Source organism: Miscanthus floridulus, chromosome 4 (assembly GCF_019320115.1).
Source record: "Miscanthus floridulus cultivar M001 chromosome 4, ASM1932011v1, whole genome shotgun sequence".
NCBI lineage: Eukaryota > Viridiplantae > Streptophyta > Magnoliopsida > Poales > Poaceae > Miscanthus > Miscanthus floridulus.
This window is the reverse complement of record NC_089583.1, coordinates 36,414,542-36,421,831: the sequence shown is the minus strand read 5'-3', so window position 1 is coordinate 36,421,831 and position 7,290 is coordinate 36,414,542.

Sequence of the window (7,290 nt, the reverse complement as noted above, 5' to 3'; positions counted from 1 at the left end):
AGATCAAGACAAGACTTGGCTTGATGGACCGGTTGCAAGCGTGAAGGGCAAGTCGAAGGCTTTGGAGTGATGGACCGCGTGGCGGTGAAGCTTGAGCAAGACTTGGCGCCGATGGACGATGGCAACGGTGAAGAGCAAGTAAAGTCAAGATCGATGAACCAATATGATCACGTGATGATATGAAGTGGATCATATCATTGTTGATCGTGTTGGTGCATGTGTTGCATCAACGTTGGAGGAGATGGAATGGAATGCGCAAGGCAAAGGTATAACCTAGGGCATTTTATTTCACCGGTCATAGGTGTGTAGAGAAGTTTATGATCGAGTTTAGGATAGATGGCCGTACTATCAAGAGGAGCAAACTTGTTTGCATATCGGTCATCTAGTGCCACTCGAGTGATCTAACTTTGCATCGTCGCTAGGATCGAGTGGCGTGGCAAGTTGAGTGGCTAACATTCTTTGGGAAATGATTGTGAAAAGCTAACACACACACATGGTGGTATTGGCACATTTACAAAGGAGGTGGTGTTTTCAGGGTTGAGATGGGTTTGGGTCCCTCTCTCCCTCCCGCCGAGCTAGCTCGGCGGGATTCGGCACTTTTGGGAAAATGAAATGCCTATTTTCTATTGCGCCGGATGCAAGTTCTTGTGGTTGGCACATTTGAGCAAGGGTGAAGAAGTTAGAAGTAAAAACGAGTTGGTCGCGAAGATGCTAGCGTCGGTCAATTGACCGGACGCTGGATCTGAAAGCACCGGACGCTGGCAGGCTGCGTCCGGTCAGGCTGACGTGCGGTGACGCAGAAGCTGGAGTGTGACCGGACGCTGGGCTGCGTCCGATCACGTGCGACCGGACGCGTCCGGTCGAAGAAATACGCCTTGGGGAGCTTACTGGAAACGACCAGACGCTGAGGTTTCTGCGTCCGGTCAGTTGAAGCTGCTGCGTCCGGTCAGGACAAGTGACCGTTGGAATCGGGACACATGGTCGTCTGTGGGCGACCGGACGCTGAGGTCCAGCGTCCGGTCGGCCCGATTTTTACCTAGTAAAGGGGTAACGGCTAGTTTAGCCCTTGGGACTATAAATAGAAGTGGCCTTCGGCCATGGCTAGAGCGGAGCATCTTGGGGGACTTTGTGTTCATGCTTGAGAGTGCTTAGGAGCCCTCCATCTCACACATACTTGATAGCGATCATCCGATTGTGTGAGTGAGCGATTCTAGTGCGATTGCATTGTGAGGTTGCATCGAGTGGCACTAGGTGATCGAGTTGCAAGCCGGTGGTGCTTGTTACTGTTGGAGGTTGCCACCTCCTAGACGGCTTGGTGGTGGTCTCCATCGAAGCGCGCAAGAAGCTTGTGCGGCGCTCCGGAGAAGTGCTTGTGAGGGGCATTGTGCTCGCCCCGCGGGAGCCGCGAAGAGCAACTCTAGTAAAGCGTGTCATTGAGCAACCCTCACTCAAGGGGTAGGTTCTTGCAGCGCCCGACGTGTGGGCTTAGCGGGTGATGCTAATTAGCCGCCGAACCACCAAGTGAGCGGTCGACACAACGGGGACTAGCGTGTTGGCAAACACGTGAACCTCGGGAGAAAAATCATCGTGTCAACCTTGTTCTTCCCGTTGGTTTGCATTCCCGTTACACAAGCTTGCAATTACTTTTATATACATTGAGCTTGTGTTGTTGCTTTAATAATTAGTTAGCTTGCGTAGCTTGCTAATTATCTTCTTGCTTGTGTAGCAAAGAATTAGCTTCCTTGCGTGGCTAATTTGATTTGTGTAACCTTGTTAGTCACATTGCTTAGTTTGTGTAGCTAAGTATTTGCGCTCTCTAATTTAGCATTGGTTGCCTTGTTATTGAGCATTGCTAGTGAGCTTTGTTAGCTTTGTGCTTTTGCCTACTAGCATGTGTAGGAGCTCTCTTATTGCTTAAAATACTAGTGGCATAGGTTTGTGTAACCTTGCTCCTAGAATTGTTTAGGAGAGCTCTAACTAGCCCAGCACCTTTCTTGCATAATTGTTATCTTTGCAAGGTGCTAGTGAACATATATAGTGGGGTATAGTCTTGGCTAGACCGATAGTTTTAATTCCACATTTGTATCGGTTAGCTGACGCGATTAAGTTTTAGAAAAGACTATTCACCCCCCCCTCTAGTCCGCCATGTCGACCCTTCAACCGTGCCGCCAGACACCCCACCGACATCCTAACCCTAACCCAATCTTGAGAAGGGGCACTGCCAGCGATGGGAAGCACCACTGACGCTGGCAACGCCACCCCGATACACACGCCGCCGTCAAGGACGCCACTGCACCGACTCCTCTCTCCACCGAACGTCGCTGCCGGCGCGCAGATGGCATCCACGAACGAGGCCACAACCGGCGCTTCCACTACTTCGGCTACTGCGACCACTACGGCCTTCAATGGTCTGCGACTTCACACTCTACCTATCCCTTTTCTCCCTTTTATGCCTCTTTGTAGATCGTGTATTAGGATCTTTGATTACTGGGATTTTGACTCGATTGAGTCCTATGAAACTTAACAATGGTATCAGAGAAGGGAAAAAGGGGAGGGTCGGATTCCGAACCCTAGATCTAAATCCTTATTCGGAGAAGAGAAAAGCAGACCCAAATCCGAAGAGGGGAAAGGGGACAATCTTGGAGAACTCGAATCAAACAAAAAAACATGAATCGGGTTCAACCGAACCCTAACCCTAGATCCCCTTTTTGGGTGAACGAGTAAAAAGAAAAGAAAGAAGATAGAAAACGAATCCGAAGGGAGAAGAAGGTCTACCTCGCCATGCGTCGAGATGTCCCTTCACCGGCGCGGGAGAAGAAGCCGAGCCGGGGAGCTGGCTCGCCGGGCTTGGCCAAGGAAGCATCGCGGCCAGGCCACTCGACGGCGGCGTGCTCACCCGTTGGGGAGCACGCGCGCCGGCGACGGCGCTATGGTCGCCCCACTACATGCTCGCTCGCCGTCGTCGCTCTCGGTCACTGTTGCGCAGAGAAGAGATGAGGTAGAGAGAGGAGAGAGCGGCGAAGAAGAGAGAGAGAAGCAGCGGCCGAATGACCTAGGGTTTCAGGCACCCGCGCGACGTCGGAGTTATTATCCAGCCGAAACAAATGCTCGGCCGTCTGATCCGATCCGATGGTGGAGCGCGATTGGACCGCCGGCTGGCCCAGGCTGGCGCGCGCGGCAGCGCGACTTTGCCGGCCCAGGCCCAGGTTGCGGCCTGCGCGCGCGTGGAGGACTGGGCCGAGCCAGTTTTTGCCGTCCTGGGCCGCGCTGGGCTGAACTGATAAGAATTTTTTTTGTTATTATTTTTCCAGGAGCAATTTTAATGCATATTTTTTTGATGAATTTGATACAATTTTCTATGCAAATTTTATCCAACGATATTTTGTCAGAAAACAGTAAAGTACTTAGCGCTTCTGGAAAAATAATAATATGAAAGATTATTAAGTTTCCGCTATGCATGATAATTATTGTTCTCTTTTGATTAAATTTGAACCAATGGGATAATTTAATTTTAAGAGAAGTGATGAATTTCTGATAATTTTTTATGAGATTATGATGTTGTTATTTTCTGACCAACGTTGTTAATAACAATATTATAATTTTGATTCATGAGAAATTATGCATTAATTTTACTTCTGCCCAACGGTGATGTAAAATGTTTGCATGGATAAATTATAAGTTTTAATTTGACCAATGTTGAGTTAAAGCATAAAATTTTATGTATAAATGTTTCTTACTTACTCTGGTGTGGTTTCAGGAGGCAAATGCATTGTGAACATTGCCAACATCCCGACACTCAATGGGACCAATCACCGTGTGTGGCGGGAGAAGTATGAATTGGAACTTGCGTTGGGAGAGGTCAATTTTGCCATCACCTCACCGTGTCCTACTGAGCCAGAGGACCCAGTGAAAGATGAAAATGAATCTGACACTGATTTCGCTGCTCGAAAGCATGATCATGCTGAAATAAGAATGAAATATGACCTTGAACATAGGCAATGGACTCTCTCCAACCGCAAGTGCCTGTTGGTGGCCAAGGCCACCATAGAAGAACAGATAAGAGGCTCAATCCCTGAATGTGCTACTGCCATAGAATATCTTAAGAAAATCAAGAGTCAGTTTACTGGGTCTACCAAGGCCATAGCAAGTTCACCGATTAAAAAGCTTGTGAATGAGAAATTCATTGGTGGTAGCATAAGAGAGCATATTTTGAAGATGAACACTACGGCATCTAAGCTAAAGGAAATGAATTTGAAGAAGGAGGATTTCCTGATTCATTTGATTTTTGCTTCTTTGCCAAAAGAATATGACACCTTCATTGTGAATTACAATATGCAGCCTGAAAGATGGGGCATAGAAAGACTCATCTCAATATGTGCTCAAGAAGAGAAGAGGATAAAGTCCTCACAGGGTGAATCCACTTATTTTGTGAAGGATAACAAAAGAAAGAACTTTAATGGCAAGAATTCTAAACCACAAGGGAAACCTAAGTGGGATAAGGCCTCTTCCTCCAATTCACAGGGAAAGAAACCCCAAGATTCTGAGAATTAGCAGTATGGTGGAGCTTAAAAAGATCAGTGCAAGCACTGCTTCAAGAAGGGACACTACAAGAAGGATTGTCCAGACTTCCTAAAATCTCTGCTAAAGAAAGGGGTTAAGTGGGACGAGAACCTTGCAAAGAGGAGAAAGAACGATTAAAGTTGCAAATGGAGTGCAAGCCAATGTTGAAGCCATTGGAGTTTTTTCTTTAGAATTGAATAATGGTTTTGTACTTAGACTTAAAGAAGTACTTTATGTTCCCTCTTTGCGTAGAAATTTGATAAGCGTTTCGAAACTTGATGATGATGGAATTGATTGCCATTTTGGTGGTGGCAAGTGTAAGATACTGGTTGATAATAAATGTGTTGGTCTTGCCTTCCGACAAGATAAGCTTTATTTATTATCTCTTGCTGAGAATGCGAACAAAGTATACGATGAGAATGTGGATGATTCCCCATCTGCGAATGTAACTAAGAAGCGGAAGAGAATTGATACTATCTCTTCAAAATTATGGCATTGTCGCTTGGGCCATATTTCAAGGGGGAGAATAGAACGATTGGTTAAGGAATCAATTCTCCCGCACTTAGAATTTTCAGATTTAGAACAATGTATTGATTGTATCAAAGGAAAGTATGTCAAGAAAATTATAAAAGATGCCAAACGAAGCACATAAATTTTAGAAATAATCCACACAGACATATGTGGTCCTTTTCATGTAAAAAGTGTAGATGGTTATGATTCGTTTATAACATTCACAGACGATTACTCTCGTTATGGCTATATTTATCCAATTAAAGAAAGATCGGAAGCGTTGGATAAATTCAAGATATTTAAAGCTGAAGTTGAAAATCAGCACAATAAGAAAATCAAGATAGTACGATCAGACCGAGGTGGAGAGTACTATGGGTGACATACCCCATATGGCCAAATTCCAGGACCGTTTGCAAAGTTTCTACAGAAAAATGGCATAGTCGCTCAGTACTCCACACCGGGGGAGCCTCAGCAGAATGGAGTGGCTGAAAGACGTAACCATATCTTAATGGATATGGTAAGAAGCATGATAAGTTACTCCACATTACCGATTAGTTTATGGATGGAGGCACTGAAAACCGCCATTCACATACTTAATCGAGTATCAAGTAAATCGATGCCTAAAACACCGTATGAATTATGGACAGGAAGGAAACCCTCACTTAACCATTTGCGTGTGTGGGGCTGTCCGGCTGAGGCAAAAGTGTTTAACCCAAACATAGGAAAGTTAGACTCCAAGACAGTCAGCTGCCATTTTATTGGCTATCCAGAAAGATCGAAAGGATATCGCTTCTATTGTCCTGACAGACATACGAAGATTGTAGAAACAAGACACGCTGTATTCTTGGAGGATAACATGATCAGGGGGAGCATGGTAGCACGAGAAATTAGCCTACAGGAAAAGTGGGTACATGTACCCACTCCGATGGTTGAAGAACCATTCTTCACGCTACCTGCTGCTGTTGCACCGACAGTGCAGGACACTGCAGTGCCAACACCTGTTGCAAGTTCTCCTGTGGCGACAATGAATGAACATGAGGTTCCTGTCCTTGAGGAACCTATCCTTGAGGAACCTATAGAACCAAATGTTGCACATGAGGAAGAACAACAACATCCCAATGTGGAACAAGTGCCGAAGGCACCTAGAAGATCTCAAAGAATAAGAAGATCAGCTATTACTGATAACTATGAAGTTTATGAAACAGAAGAATGTCAGATGGGGGATGATCCCACCTCATTTGAAGAAGCCATGAGAAGCGACCACTCATCAAAGTGGCTTAAGGCCGTGGAAGATGAATTGAAATCAATGAGTACCAATAAAGTTTGGGACTTAGAAAATATTCCTAAAGGAGCCAAAACAGTAGGCTGTAAATGGGTCTACAAAACGAAATATGACTCCAAAGGAAATATAGAAAGATTTAAAGCGCGACTTGTGGCGAAAGGCTTCACGCAAAGAGAAGGGATTGATTACAATGAGACGTTTTCTCTAGTCTCATGTAAAGATTCCTTCATAGTTATAATGGCACTTGTAGCCCACTATGATTTGGAGTTACATCAAATGGATGTAAAGACGGCTTTCCTAAACGGGGATTTGGAAGAAAATATTTATATGGCACAACCGAAAGGTTTTGTCGTAAAAGGAAAGGATAATATGGGATGCCGCCTGAAGAAATCAATCTACGGATTGAAGCAAGCTTCAAGACAGTGGTATTTGAAGTTTGATAGAACGATAAAATGTTTTGGGTTTAAAGAAAATGTTGAGGACAATTGCGTTTATGCAAAGTTCAAGAATGGAAAGTACATATTCCTAATTTTGTATGTGGATGATATCTTACTTGCTAGTAGTGATATCAAGCTACTAATGGAAATGAAGAAATTCTTGTCCTCAAACTTTGATATGAAAGATCTCAGTGAGGCCTCATTCGTTTTGGGAGTAGAGATTCACCGAGACAGGAGAAAGGGGGTTCTAGGATTATCGCAAAAGGCATACATAGAAAAGGTCCTGAAGAAATTTAGTATGCATGCGTGCAGTCCTTCAACTACTCCTATAGTCAAGGGCGATAGATTTGGGGAACATCAGTGTCCCAAGAACCAATATGAAATTGACCGAATGAAAGCGGTACCGTATGCTTCTGCTGTTGGAAGTTTACAATATGCTCAAGTGTGTACACGCCCTGACCTAGCTTTTGTTACCGGGTTACTTGGCAGATATCAAAAGAA